This window comes from Bos grunniens, chromosome 3, assembly GCF_055505025.1.
Source record: "Bos grunniens cultivar Pamir isolate PY7600 chromosome 3, Bosgru_T2T1.0, whole genome shotgun sequence".
In the NCBI taxonomy this organism is placed as follows: Eukaryota; Metazoa; Chordata; class Mammalia; order Artiodactyla; family Bovidae; genus Bos; species Bos grunniens.
Window position 1 is genome coordinate 116,041,284 of NC_141167.1, and position 16,079 is coordinate 116,057,362.

The 16,079-nt window shown below is 40.2% G+C and overlaps 1 long non-coding RNA gene across 3 annotated transcripts; it reads right to left on the minus strand.

The window, feature by feature from the left end:
- Positions 1-372: 372 nt before the first annotated feature.
- Positions 373-15,984, minus strand: LOC147377065 (uncharacterized). 3 transcript variants are annotated; one of them, XR_015161309.1, is made up of 3 exons: positions 15,794-15,984; positions 12,394-12,510; positions 373-2,427 (listed from the first exon to the last, which is right to left on the minus strand). It is a non-coding gene; the product is annotated as an uncharacterized LOC147377065 (long non-coding RNA). The 3 variants fall into 3 exon arrangements; XR_015161311.1 differs by lacking the exon at positions 373-2,427 and adding an exon at positions 7,613-7,686; XR_015161310.1 differs by lacking the exon at positions 373-2,427 and adding an exon at positions 9,967-10,207.
- Between the last annotated feature and the right edge of the window lie 95 nt (positions 15,985-16,079).

Sequence of the window (16,079 nt, forward strand, 5' to 3'; positions counted from 1 at the left end):
TCTTGGTCCTATGGCTGTCTGAGGTACTTTAGGGATCCTGCCCCCCACCCTCGCCCCCCACCAGTATATCCTTTCTCATGCAGCCTCATAACCCATGGGTTCTCTTCCCAAATATTCCTTACTTTGGTGCCTTTAAGCCTTACAGGTGCAGGCTACACTTGTAAGCCTTCCGCTTTCAGAATACCTAAATAAGAAATAGGCACTTTCTTTCATGTTTAAAATGTGCTCTTTTGAATTCCTTGTCAAGCTTTCCTAAGAATTCTCTCCTACCCCACTGTGTTCCAAAGGGAACTCTAAAGCAGGCCTGTAGGTTCTACAGATGAGCAAGGAAGAAGAGGACAAGCTCTCCCTTTTGTTGGCATTTCTATTTGTGATTCTCTTGCACCATACTCCCCTTACTTTATCCTCTCAGCCAGATTTTAAGTAGGGTCGCAGGTCCTCAGCTGATCAATTGTGACTGACACTACAAAACTGTGGTGCCCAATGCTGGTATATGACTACCTTCAGAATGATATGGATGTAACATGGACCACTGATCACTGACTACACACATTAAAACAAAGTTTTTCCATGTTAGCAAGCTACTATGCCAGCAGGCTGGAGTTTGGGCATATTTTAAAAGTTGTTTCTAAACTGATACATGCTCACTCTATTATGTTCCTTTCAACTTTATTTCTGTGTATTCACTAAGCGGACTTCCCTGGTGGCTCACTGGTAAAGAACCTGCCTGCTAATGCAGGAGATGCAGGTTCCATCCCTGGCTAAGGAAGATTCCCTGGGGAAGAAAATGGCAACCCACTCCAGTATTCTTGCCTGGGAAATCCCATGGACAGAGGACCCTAGTGGGCTACAGTCCATGGGGTTGCAAAAGAGTCAGACACAACTTAGCAACAATAAAAACAACAATTCACTAAGTGCACAGTTTTAGAATTCAGGGACACTGTCAGTCCTCAGTAAATTAGGATAGCTGTCTATGGTCTTTTGAATGAAACCTACTTTTCTCTATGACAAGACTCAAAGTGCCACCAATTCAATTACCTTTGCTTGTTCCCTTTGAAGATATTCAGACAGTGCTTTTTAAGAGTTCTGTTTCTAAGAAAAATAAAATGAAACACATAAACTGAGCATGTTGCACTCAAAGGACATTAGTCAATACAAAAATAATAAATTAGTACTCAATTTTAAAAGGAGGTACAAAAAGGGATTGCATTTTGCTCTGAGGAAAGCATGCACACTTGTCCTGGTTTGAACCCTCAGGCTATTTATAGATCCTGTTCAGGAAGGGTGTTGTGAATCATGTTTTATGGATTGAATTACACCCTCCATAAGAAATATGCTGAAGTCCTAAGCCCCCGAATCTCAGAATTTGACCTTATTTGGAAATAGGGTCTTTATAGAAGTCATCAAGTTAAAATGAGGTCATTTGGGTGATGCAATATGACTGGTGTCCTTATGAGAAATTTGGACACAGATACAAAATAGTGAGGATGTCATGTGGTATATTTGCAAACCAAGGAACACCAAAAATTGCCAGCAACCTGTCATAAGCTAGGGGAGGGGCATGGAACAGATTCTTCCTCAGAACCCTCAGAAGGAACCAACTCTGTCGACACCTTAATCTGAGACCAAATGCCCCCGAGACCAAAACCCCAAACTTTGTTTCCTCTGCAGAGTTTACAGTTAACCCCTCTATGCAAAATCACATTCCCTTTCTTGTCCTAATCCTGTTCCCCTCAAGATTGAGGAGTATCAAGTAAAAGGAGGACTGAAACTGCATACAAGCTCCTATATCCCTGTCCCTTGAAATGAAAGGCTTTGCTTTAGTGTTCCAGGCCTCCCCTGATTCTGCAAATGTTGGCTCAAGAGTTAATGAGCAGGAAATCGGAAGATGTAAAAATGAATAGCTGTTGGGCTAGGAAACTGGTAACAATTTAGACTATAAACCAGCCACAGTGGCAGAGTCACTCAACTCCCAGTTCCCTGAAAGATATAGATAGATAAAGTACTAGTTGTTTTTACAGGAAGCAGACTTCCATCAGATGAAAACTGTTGACTTCAACCATGTAGACTCCAGATTGGTTGAAACCAAAATGTCGACAATGCTCAAAACTTCACTTTGATGTCAACCAGCCTGAGAATTGTGCACAAGCCCTTCATGGCCTCTGCAGCCCCTTCCCTCACACTTGTCTTCAAAACCTTTGTCTTCCAACCTGAAACTTGGAGGTGGTCTTAGGACATTAGTCCACCAACCTTCTAGATTTTTGGTCTTCTGAATAAAATGACTTCGCCTTTTCCACCAACACTTGTCTCTTGAATGCTGGACTTTCAGTTGGGAAGCAGCCAAGCTTGAGTTCAGTGATGGCCTTGTTTGCTTACAAATCTTGAACTTGTAGTCTTCAGAACTATGAGACGATGAATTTCTGGTTGCTAAAGATAAGAAGTTTGAGGTACTTGTTACAGCAGACCTAGCAAATTATTTAATAATATAAAATGCCTTTTTTCTAATTTTTTAATTTCTGAATTCATATACAAAAGAACTCATCTCATATTTAGGAGCAACTCCTATAAGAGGTAACACTAAAACAGAGGAAAGAGCTATGGGATTTTGATATGACTAGGCTACTCAAAGTGTGGTTTTCCCACTCTCTAGCCCCTGCTATCTCTCCCTAATGCATCTTCTTTCTGAGCCAGAGATGTCATCATTTATATAAAAATTGACTCTAGTATATCTTTATTTTCCCTGAAATAAAAGTTTTTTCCAATCTAAGTCTAGCATTTTACATTAGGATTTTACATTGGAGAACTTAATAAAGACTTCTTAGTTTTTATTTATGAAATGAAAATTTAAAAATTTTGTCTTTTTTATTTAAGCAGGAAGAATCTATTAAATTATCTAGAATAAGTTCCTGTTTTATTGAGTAGGAAACTGAAATAATAGAAACAATGCCCTTGCTTCCTGGAACAGTGTTCTTAAAACCTTTATAATTTAAGGGTTTCTTAAGTGATAAAAGCACTAGGAGCATCTTCTGTTCTCATGTTTGGTCTTTGACCCTAGTTCTGACACAGAGCTCCTAAATTCCTTGGAATTTTCTGGGTATAGGAGTGTGTCTTTTGTTCAAATGAGGCCGTCTTGGTGGGCTCCTGGATAGCGTCCAAGAGGGCTGGTCCCCAGTAAGAGCAAGCCATGACTAGAAGCTTGGGACTTTTAATTCCAAACCCCATTCTCTGGCAAGGGAAGAAAGGTTAGACACCGAGTTAATGATTAATCATGCCTACATGATGAAGCCGTGATAAAAATCCCAACAGTATGGTGTTCAGAGAGCTTCTGGGTTGGTGAGCACATCTGGGAGGGTGAAAAAGTGAAAGTGAAGTCGTTCAGTCATGTGCGACTCTTCGCGACCCCATGGACTCTTTGGACCCCACAAATCTCTGGCGTTGTAGGCAGACGCTTTACCATCTGAGCCACCAGGAAAGTCCATCTAGGAGGCTAGGACACCTCCGCTCCACAAGGACAGAAACTCCTATGCTCAGGACCCTTCTGGATCTCATCTTATGTATCTCTTCAGCTGACTGTTCATCCGTATCCTTTATTATATCCTTTATAATAAACTGGTAAACACAGGTAAGAATTTCCCTGAGTTCGGTGTGCCATTCTAGAAAATTATCAAACCCAAGGAGGGGTCACAGAAGCCCTGGTTTATAGGTGATTGGTCAGAAGTACAGGTAACAACCTGCTGCTGCTGCTGCTGCTAAGTCGCCTCAGTCGTGTCCGACTCTGTGCGACCCCATAGACGGCAGCCCACCAGGCTCCCCCGTCCCTGGGATTCTCCAGCAAGGACACTGCAGTGGGTTGCCATTTCCTTCTCCAATACATGAAGGTGAAAAGCGAAAGTGAAGTCGCTCAGTCCTATCCGACTCTTAGAAGCCCCCTGGACTGCAGCCCAGCAGGCTCCTCCGTCCATGGGATTTTCCAGGCAACAACAACCTAGACTTCGTGGTTGACATCTGAAATGGGGGCAGGCTTGTGGACTCAATTTCTTAACTTGTGGGATCTGATGCGAACTCCAGGTGGACAGTATCAGAACTGAACAGAACTGTGGGACACCCAGCTGGTTGTTGAATAATTGCTTGATGGAAACTGCACTCCCCCTCTGAGCACCCTCTTTCCCCCACATCTGGTGTCAGAAGTATTGTGAATGTGAGTTAAGGAGAATTTCCCCAGACAGAAACCAACACCCAAATGTTTTCTAGTCCATTTGGTTACTTGCTGGTAAGAAAAGGAGCAGCAGGAAACTGGGGATTAAGAAAGTACTATATTCCTGCTCCTTAATGACAAGTAGGATGACCTTGGCTTCAACAGCAATAAGAAAAAAAGATGAAAAAAAAATTAGTAACACACAACTGGTTGCAGTCAGAGTAATGTCAAATAAATTATCAGAAACTATTCTACTCATCAAAGTGTAAAGGAATTTCAAAGGAAGGAAAGGAAGTTAACTAGTATTTATTGACCATACTCATTGGACCACTACCTTATAGTCACTCTCTCACTTAGTCCTCATCTCAGCAGACTTATTAACCATATTTTCTAGAACAGCTGAGATTTGTAGATGTTAAGAAACTTTCCCCAAAAAATGATGACTAGTAACTGGCAGAACTGGGTCCTGAATCTAGATCTATAATTAGTCTGCTAGGTTAGCAGTTGTTCTTAACTCTAATGAACTGCATCAGAATGACTTGGGGAAATGACTTTAAAATGCTAAAATTCTTAAACCCAGAGATCCTGATTCTGTGGGTCTGGGGGCAGGGGTCCAAAAATTTGAATTTCAAACAAGTTCACCATCACAAATGATCTTGACTACTGAACTACATTAAAAAAAAAAAAAAAAAATTTCTCTGTCAGAGTGATTCTTAACGTTTAGTTCAGATCACTTTACCAGAGAACACGGTCTGCCAGACAACAACTGAATAAAAAGAATCTCTCCTCATTTCAGTGTTTACCAGTATGTTCTCAATGTGTTCAATATTTAATGCATTTTAAATTGAGTTGGTACTCAACTGAAACTTCTTGAATAAATGAGCTGTGTGACATGAATTAAAGTAACTAAATCATGGCAGTGATGGCAGTAATGCTCTGACTTTTGGATTATCTGAAGCAGTACAAGAAAAGTGAGGTACTGACACAGGACTAACAATTATGTACTTTGACAAACAGGAACATTTGGAAAACAGCCATCTATTATTACAGTCACCTTAGGAAAAAATGATAATTCAATGCAAAAAGTATAGAAAAGACATGATGTAATATTAAGCTAATTTTTAAACCAAATAAATCTAGCTTTATGAGAAACTCACTACATTGTATTATTTTTCTCATTAAAAATGATAAAACTTTATCAGGGATCTAAATAGGTCCATGGGTCAGACTATATTTATAGACCAACTGGAGTTCACTATTATAGGATGTATAAAGAAGAAATTTTAGGACTTGAGAGTAATTTTAGGACTTTAAGAGTACTTGCAATTTAATTAAGATAATCAAATTTACCTGTATGGAAGAACTTATCCAAGAACTTATAACATGGTAAGTTACTATGTAGTACATACTAGGAAAACAAATAAAAGAGAGATCTGTGTGGACTAGAGCAGGAAGTGAAGGATGGGTGAAAGAAGTGATAGCTGAATTCAATTTGGCTAGACAGGAAACAGAGGAAAGAGAACCCTAAATAGAAAAGGAACAAAATACACCAGGGTGGAAATAGGCTACTGAGGGCTGACGGTGATGGGAGCTGGGATTATGGTGAGGAGACCAGTCTGATGAGAACAGAGGGTATGCTTTAAAAGACTGTAAAAGACAGAAAAGACTCACAGACATAAGAGAACAGACTTGTGGTTGCCAAGGAGGAGGCCGGGTCCAAGAAGTGGGGGAGCGATGGAACGGAAGTTTGGAGTCAGCAGCTGCAAACTATTACATATGAATGGATGGACAACAAGGTCCCACTGCATAGCATAGAGACCAACGTCTTGGGATAACCCATAAAGGAAAAGAATATAAAAACGAAAGTGTACATATGACTGTGTATATATATATACACAAACACACATATATGTACAACTGAGTCATTTTGCTGTACAGTAGAAATTAACACATTATAAATTAACTACACTTAAATAAAACACATGTAGGGGAAGATTAAGTTGAACAAGAAAAGTGGACTGGATGATGTGAGAAACACACTAGTACTGGAATAATGAGTCTAAACACGAGCAGATAAAAGGACACTGTAGTTTCTCACTGTGCTATTGTGATATAATAGAAAATTTGACTTTAGGCCCTGGTTCCTGGCCAGCGCCGCTAAAACTTTTGTAATTTGCCAACTGATAAAGGTGCTAGGAATATCTTTTGTTCTAATAATTGGTCTTTCACCCTAGTTCCTAACACAGAGCACCGAAACACCTTGGGTAATCCGAGCATCTTTTGCTCTGAGGCAATTTATGGTGAGCTCCTGGATAACTTCAGGATGAAGGCCGATCACTAGAAAGACCAAGCCATGATTAGAAGCTTGGAAACTTCAGCTGCAATCCCCATTCTTTGGAGGGGCCAGAGGCAAGAGGCTAGAGACTGAGTTAGTAATCAATCATGTCTGCAGAATCAAAGTATGGGGTTCAGAAAGCTTCTGGGTTGATGAACACATCCACGTGCCAGGGAGCACCTCAACTCAATGGAGATAGAAGCTCTTGTGCTTGGGGTCCTTCCAGACCTTGCCGTATGTATCTCACATCCAGCTACTCCTTTATATCCTTTATTATTAACAAACCAGTAGACTTGTTTCCCCGAGTTCTGAGTCTTTCTAGCAAATTACTGAAACCTGAGGAGGGAACTGTGGTAACTCCAATTTATAGTCCATCAGTTAGAAGTACAGATGACAATGTGGGACTTGTAACTGGCCGCTGAAGCGGCAGCAGTCTTGTGAGAGAGAGCTCCCTGTTAACTTGTGGGCTTTGGCAGCATTGCCAAGTAGACAGTGTCAGAAACAACACTGGTTTTTGTGTGTGAGTATTGTAGGGAGGTGGTAAAGGCTGGTAAACCCAGGGACACAATCTGAGGAACACAAGAAGGGGTCTGTTACAAAATTAACACTGCCCCTACCAGTTATAAGGGTTTGAGATTAGGCAGTATAGTAGAGTAGCTAAAGATAGCTTCCACTTAGACTTAGCTTCCACTTAGTTAGACTGCATGGGTTCAAAGTTTGGCTCTTTTTCTAGATGTATGACTATAAACAAATTGTTTAAGTTTTCTTAAGTGACTGAAGTTTTTGGTTTTACATCTGAAAAATGGGAATGGAAAGTACTTCATGCAGTTCTGAGAATTAATGAGAAAATACATGGACCTAGCACCTAGAATACCTTCTATGAACGTGAACTAGTATTATTTAAATGCTGTATGCAAAAGGTATATAAATGGAAATTGTCTTAATGGGTTATCCTAGGACAACATTCAGATATCAATTTTGAATTTACCTGGTCAATTTGTTTATCAGTTGCCTGCTTAACAGTCAGTGAAAACTGAAGAGTAATTTTTTCAAATACTAATGGCGAAATTAGATACTCTTACCTGGTACTTATGTAGAAATGTTTTGATAAAACACACAGATACAGCCTTCTTTTTCAGAGAAGTAAGATTAGGGGCTATGGAAAGAAGATGTTGAGAACTTAGAAGTGATTTCCTTCTAAGAGTTCATTAAATAAAGTCCATACTAGAAGATTTACTCTAGATAACAGAAGTCACTAGCATAAAAGAATCTATTGGAATGACAATGTGACACTAAAACTCTGACAAAAAAGCTAGTTATCTCCAGAGTTTTCTGATACTGTCATTATTGGTCCTATTTTTTTAACTTCCTTTTCCAAAATCTGTTATAAATGATTAATTTTAACATAAGTGTTCACATTTCCTACCCCTCCTCCCCCAAGAATCTCTTAAACTTCCTTGAAATAACTGTTAGCACTACAGGATATTACAATACCAAAATAAGAAATACCCACAGTATAAGAATCGTACTTTAAAAAGTCACATTAGACAAATACTTTTATCAATATTCAATTTGTATGGGCTACTGATTTCTTAGGCTCTCTGCTGCTGCTACTAAGTTGTTTCAGTCGAGTCTGACTCTTTGAGATCCTATGGACCATAGTCCACCAGGCTCCTCTGTCCATGGGATTCTCCAGGCAAGAATACTGGAGTGCGTTGCCATGCCCTCCTCCAGGGGATCTTCCCAATCCAGGGATCAAACCAGCAACTCTTATGTCTCCTGCATTGGCAGGCCAGTTCTTTACCACCAGTGCCACCTGGGAAGCCCAAGGTTCTCTATGCTATGTTACAATAATACAGGTTGATGTGAAAGTTGAGGATAGGATACTAGGAGGTTAAAGTAGAATATACCAAATTTTTGCTTCCTTACATTCGGTTTAGAGTTCATCACAAATTAACAAAGAAAGGACATATATTTTATGGTTTCAGACTAAACATTTCATTTGAATCCAAAACAAAGGTACTGTTTAAAGTAACTCAAATGTGTAGCCCAGTTCCCAAATCTACCAATAAAGATGGACACAGATGAGGAATGAAATAGATTAACAGATTTGGAATGACTAAAAGGCAATACAAAAACAGACACCTACTTTGAATTCAATGCTGTTTGTTTTAAGCCTGAACTCTAAATATGTATCTTAAAGCCAACAAAGTCAGAATCTAACGTTTCCACCTAGAACACTGTGTTCAGTGTTCATCACTCCGCTCTATTTACTTCTGTAAAAGAAAATGAAAACTTCTACTACGCTGTGTCAGGTCAACATTAATACAACAGCGCCACCCAGTGAATGTGCTGTGGAAACTAAAATGCTGCTAGAATTCACCTCTAGATGTTAGTGCATCTGTAGTACACCTACAACCCCAACCTTAGATAAGACCACACACTAAAATGCCAATTCAAAAGACACAGAAGCATTATTACGTACTCATTCATAATTAACTACAGTTAAGATGTAAAAGGAACATTCCAACGCTCGTAAAGAAAGGGTTTTGCATGTTGGATACTACCTGTAATGTTAGCAAACAATAAATGTTAGCTGACAGGTCAAAGAGGCATGCTGCTTTCTCTCATATGAACTGTTAGGCAGATATAAAAGTACCATACTCCTTTGGCTTGGTAAGTTTTAACTATACCTCACAGTACATAGTTTCAAAGATTTCCTGATGCCCTTAATATAAAGTATGTGCTGATAATTTCACTCTTTTAAAGACATAAATAAATATTATTTATGTAAGTGAACTGAACAACAGCAACAATGATACGATCATCAAATCTGTAAACAAGTTGATAATGTGATGTGGTCAAAAAATGCTATTAACAGTATGACTTCATATAGCATTAATATTCTACTCTGTATCAGATCATAGGTGGAGTATTGTTTTCAGCTTAAAGTTCATACAAATTGAGCACTTCTTTTTCATCATTTTTATTTTTCATAGGAAATATAAGCAAATGAGCGAAAAAGCAAGAAGAACCAAAATACATACAATAAAATCTTTTGAGCCCCAGTCTCCCTCCTCAGAGACTACTACTATTAATTTCTCCTGTTAGACGTACCATGTTTAAAAAGGAGTAGTTCAACAATGCCTGGGTGCCCTGTTTGTGCCAGACATGGTGTAAGGTGCTAGGGAATCAAGTCATTCAGAATCAGCCCTCGCTGCTTTGTGACAACCTGAAGGGGCGGGGTGGGGGTGGCGGTGGCGTGGGGTGGAGGGAGGCCCAAGGAGGTGATATATATATAATTATGGCTGATTCAAGTTGTTGTACAGTAGAAACTAACAACATTGTAAAGCAATCTTCCTCCAAATGAAAAATAAGTTAAAAAAAAAAAAAAAGAATCAGTCCTGTGTAGTAATGGAGACAGACACAAAACAGATCATTTCAACAAAATATAAACCTTTATTTTTTTAAAGTATACAAAGAATATGTCTGAGATTTCTCCCAATTGCATTGTATCTGTCATTTTCAGGTGTATCTGTCATTTTCAGGTGTATCTCCCACAGGCATCTTGAGCTGCTGCTGCTGCTAAGTCACTTTAGTCATGTCCGACTCTGTGTGACCCCATACACAGCAGCCCACCAGGCTCCCCCGTCCCTGGGATTCTCCAGGCAAGAACACTGGAGTGGGTTCAACGCATGAAAGTGAAAAGTGAAAAGTGAAGTCGTGTCCGATTCTTCGCGATCCCATGGACTGCAGCCTACCAGGCTCCTCCATCCATGGGATTTTCCAGGCAAGAGTACTGGAGTGGGGTGCCATTGCCTTCTCCGCATCTTGAGCTAGACACATCCAAAACTCAATCATCAGCCACCTCCCCCAATGAGTTCACCTCTACATTTCCTAAATCAAAAAACGGCATTTCATTTATCTAGGCTCAAGCCAGAAAACTCTCACTCAGCAGATATCTATCAAGCATCTACAATGTCTAAGGGCTTCCAGGCTGTGAACATACGATAGCAAATAGGGTCTTCACTAAAACTTGTTTGTGGAATTCTACCCTTTATTTCTCTCACCTCTGCCCTTCCCATTCAGTTGTCTAATCTTGCCAGTTCTACTTCCTGAATTCCTCTGGGTTTGTATTTCCATCACACTGGCAATGCCCTAGTACAGGCTGCCATCTTCTCTTCCTTGAATCACCACAACGATGGCCTAACTGGTTTTCCTTCCATTACTCTTGCCACTCAATTCCATTTTCTCACAGTTCCCAGAGTCATTACCTAAAATACAAACCTAATCATGTTGAAACCCTTCAAACTTACTATTATCTTTAGGAAGAAGGTCAAATGCCTTAATATTATCAGCAATACTTCTCATGATCTGGGCCTGTTTACTTCCCCTGCATCTAGAATCTCTGTTCCTGGACTATGCTCTCCTCTCATGTCTGGGCCTTTACAGTTATCTCTATCTTGCCCTCCAGCCTTTAATCTGGCTAATTCCTATCTATTCACAAGCATGGAACCATTCAGACTGAACTACATTTTTAAAATTCGAGTTTCCCTTCCCTATGAGAATATAAGCTTTGTCACGTCAATTATTAGACTGATTTTTACATGTACGTGTTCATTATTATATTTCCATATCTAGCTCAGTGTTTGGCACAAAATAAGAGGCTAAGTATTTTCTGGATAAATCAATCAACACTCAGAAAGTCAGAAGGAAAGTCAACTAGCTCAGTCTGTGGATTAGGGAAAGGCTTTTTAGAAGACATCTGAAAAATAAGTAAAGAAAGTAAGAGTTAGACGAAGAAAATCAAGACAGTCCAGAGAGTGTCAATGATAGTATGAAAGTTCTGTAAGTATAAAACAGTGTTATGAATGGGAAGTGGGTGTGATGGAAGATGACAGTGGAAACATAAACAGTGGTGGGATTACGGAGGTCCTACGGTACAGGCTATGGAGGTAGACTTGATCTTGTAGGTGATGGTGGTGGTGGCAGGGGCGGGCGAGGGTTGCAGACATTGAAACAGACCACTAAAATGGTCAGATTTACATTTAAGACTGATCATTCCGGCTGCTACTGAAAAGACAAACTGGGGGATGTAGGTGAGGGTTGGAGGCAACAGTAAGATAGATTGGTAGTTGAAATAAAAGGAAGGGATAAATTAGAATCTAAATGGCTCATAAGCCCTCCCAAATGGATCTATCTAGTAGGCAAATAAAAGTCTGAGTCTCAAGGAAGAAGTCAGGTATAGTAGTAGTTTTAGGATCCTTAAGCAAATAGCTTAAAACAATGAGCAAATATGGTACTCTGAAGGGGAATATTCATGCAAAAAAAGAGAAAAAAAAATCAAGGTTTAAACTTACGTTATTTAAAGGACAGGCAGAGAAAGAGCCCTTAAGAAGCATGAGATAAGGAGAACAAACAGGAGAGAAGCAAAGGGATTTAGGTTTCAAGAAGGGTCTGATCAAAGGTGTCAAAGGTAACACTGATCAATAGCACAGGAGGAGTGGGTGCTATTCATTTTCCAAGATCAATAAAAGAGGCAGATAAATGTGGGGTGGACAGGAAGTTAAGATATGTTACTTAAGTTTCTTGAATTTTCTCAGTTAACTAGGTACAAGGTTGTGGGAAACGTTTGCGGCCCCTAGGAAATCTCCATCCTCAAATGAGTGGGTCTTTGATGGCAAGGAGGGCATCAGACCCAGTCTTAGTATTTCACCTATTCTGACCACACTAGACCAAGTGAATCAATTTTTCATCCTTACTAACCCACTAAAAAAAAGCAGAAATAATTTGGAAATCTTGTCACTTAAAAAGAGATTTAAAAACTTTTAACCAAAAGCACTAGCTACCACAGGAATACCACCTGAGTTAAAGATGAAGTCCTAGCTGCAGGCTGCGATGTCTCACTGAGCATCCCGTCTTGTCAGTCAAAGGTCTGCTCAGTCTTTACAGGTCTGTCATCTGGGATCTCAAGCGCAATCTATAATAGAAAAAGAACACGAATTAAAAAAGGAACTGGCATAAAAATGGCAGGCACATGTGAATGTGTGCTAAGTGCTTGAAAAATACCTTTTAGACAACTCTAGTCACCTTCTAATAAAAAAAGAAGTTGAAGCTGAGGAAGGAGGAGTAGCTATCACTGAAAGACTGGGAGCTGACAAATGATAAAGGAGTGTCAAGACCTGGAGTAAGCTGAAGCTGCAGACCAAGAATCTGCTGTATGTCACTTTGTGTTATTTCCTCCAAGGCGCTCAGCTGGAGATTTATGGGGCAGACTCAGCATTAAGGTCTTGACAGGCACTGGGGTCTGAGGCAAGGAAACACAGGGTCTCTGGATATTGATAAATCATGTGGTCTAGGCTGGGAAGGGCGGTAATGGCAGGAGGGCTGAGAGGGAAAATGAAATATAAGAGCAGATATGGACCATGTGAGGGTACACAGGTGCAGGGGAAAAAGATGTTGCAGCCATAAGACTAACGGAATCTAATTTTCTGCTGTAGTTAATGTCTTTGTGAATGATGACAAAACTCCAGACAGTCTAGGCTGGGATTTCTGTATTTCTGATGTTCTGCCTTCTACTCCACAGTGACCAGTAACAGACAACTAAATGTTGAAGAGTTAGATCTACCCTTATAATCAAGACAACCTGAATAAATACCTATTAGTTTTTTCTTAACTTTAATTCTAATAAACTATCAATCTGCCATATCTACAGTAAAATTATCCTTCAAATACACAATTATTATCCTATAAATACCGTCATTCTGCTCCTCTTTCACCTCATTTTTCTCTCTCCATATTGTTCATTCTATTTTTGGTTTACAAATAGGTCACTTTTCCTTGTCTGGACTCTTAACAATGGTTGAACACTTAACATTTGCAGGATATTTTACTAAGACAGTGTATAAATAATAATAGTCAAAATAACTGGTAACATTAATACTTATTCTGCCAAATACTTTATACATGAATAAATCTATCTAACCTTCATGACACCCTATAAAACAGATATTATAGCTATTTTAAAGATGCAGAAACCAGTTTAGTTAGGTTAAACAAGCTGCCTGAGTCCACATAGCTGGTAAGCAGTGTAATGAGGGATTTAAAGCCAGCTTCTTCTGACTCAAGAGCTAAGCTGTCTATATTCTGCTATCTATATTACTGCTGTCTATATTCCTTTTCTCTGTTTCTAAGAAGATATGGCCTAGTGGAGTTACATGCATTCACAAGTAATCAGCTTGATTTGGTAAGTGCCAATGAGAAAGGTCTCTTTTTTCCAGACTCTCAATGTTTTTAAAAAATCTATTTCCTAACTAACTTTTGAGTTTTATTAGATTCAGACTTTTGAGAATTACATCAGTAAATGGACATAGAAAGGGGAAAAGAAAGCCCTAAACTACTGAATATGAAATGGACTTTTACTTCAAATTAGCATAAATTTCTGTATTAATAGGTAGAGCCTCTACTCCCCCATACAACAAAGTACCAGAATTTGTGTCTATTGTCAGTACAATCTTTCCAGCATTATTTTTCACTTGATTCAGTGCAGACGTCCCAACCAGTACATCACCCTCACTAATTAATACTGTACCCTGCAATAAGATGCAAGTTCTATTACATCTTCCAGTGTCCCAATACATAATGAAACTAAATGGTTGTCCCCCACTCTCCCGGACAACTAGGCCGTCCTATCGTCCCATCTTCTGCTGCAAGGCCTTGATTTGTGACTAGGTATGAGGTGCCTGCCCCTCGTTCAGGCATCAACTAAAGAATCCAACTCACTCAGGTACATGTGTGTTCAGGGAACAGTTGGAAGGCATTGGCAGTGTCTGGCTCTTGTGGCAGCATGAAAGAAGGGAGGCAGAAGACCAGGATTCTACCCACATGGGAGTAGGAACTAGCAACCCACTCCATTATTCTTGCCTGGAAAATCCCATGGACAGAGGATCCTGGTGGGCTATAGTCTATAGGGTCACAAAGAGTTGGACACAACTGAAGTGACTTAGCATGCACGCACGAACTTCTGCACATAGCTTTCGGTGGCATAATTTCCCTGAATTAATCCCTAAGTTGATGATGGTATCTATTAGACCCTTTTCCCTTTTTAATGAATCCTAAAAGAGATATTGTGGATCACAAAAAACTGTGGAAAATTCTTTAAGAGATGGGAATACCAGACCACCTTATCTGCCTCCTGAGAAATCTGTATGCAAGTCAGGAAGCAACAGTTAGAACGGGACATGGAACAGACTGGTTCCAAATTGGGAAAGAAATACGTTAAGGCTGTATACTGTCACCCTGTTTATTTAACTTATATGCAGAGTACATCATGTGAAATGCAGAGCTGGATGAAGCACAAGCTGGAATCAGGATTGCCGGGAGAAATATCATTAATCTTAGATATGCAGACAACACCACCCTTATGGCAGAAAGTGAAGAGGAACTAAAAAGCCTCTTGATGAAAGTGAAAGAGGAGAGAGTGAAAAGCTGGCTTAAAACTCAACATTAAAAAAACGAAGATCATGGCATCCGGCCCCATCACTTCATGGCAAATAGATGGGGAAACAATGGAAACAGTGACAGACTTTTTACTTTTGGAGGCTCCAAAATCACTGGAGATGGTGACTGCAGCCATGAAATTAAAAGAAACTTGTTCCTTGGAAGAAAAGCTATGACCAACCTAGACAATATATTAAAAAGCAGAGACATTACTTTTCTGACAAAGGTCTGTCTAATCAAAGCTAAGGTTTTTCCAGTAGTCAGTTGGATATGAGAGTTGGACTATAAAGAAAGCTGAGCGCCGAAGAATTGATGCTTTCTAACTGTGGTGTTGGAGAAGACTCTTGAGAGTCCCTTGGACTGCAAGGAGATCCAACCAGTCCATCCTAAAGGAGATCAGTCCTGGGTGTTCATTGGAAGGACTGATGCTGAAGCTGAAACTCCAATACTTTGGCCACCTGAGGCGAAGAGACTGACTCTTTGCAAAAGACCCTGATGCTGGGAAAGACTGAAGGCCGAAGAGGACGACAGAGGGTGGGATGGTTGGATGGCATCACCGACTCAATGGACATGAGTTTCAGCAAGCTCGGGGAGTTAGTGATGAACAGGGAAGCCTGGCGTGCTGCAGTCCATGGGGTCGCAAAGAGACATGACTGAGCGACTGAACTGAAAAGAGATAATACCTGTAAGCATCCAACACAGAACCCGGGGGCTCTGTTCAAAAAACATCAGCATTATTACCACTCTGAGTCTCTATGACTTACCTTGCCCCATTGACAGCCCCACGTGCTCCTTTATTTGTTACCCGGAGCTTAGCTTAAGTCTCCAGAAACCCTCTATTCACTTTCGCTCTTTATCTCTAAAGCCAAACAAGTCCACTGACCTCGGGAATTCCGCGGCAACGCCGGGTTACTTCCCCAAACCGCGGCTCTGCCACTTCCTGCAGAATCCAATTCCGACTGGACGTCAACTCCGCGAAAAAATAGTTCCGCCTACAGCCCAGCGTTCTCTCTCGCAACTCCAGCGCCAAACCGTTCTAAGCATATTGAG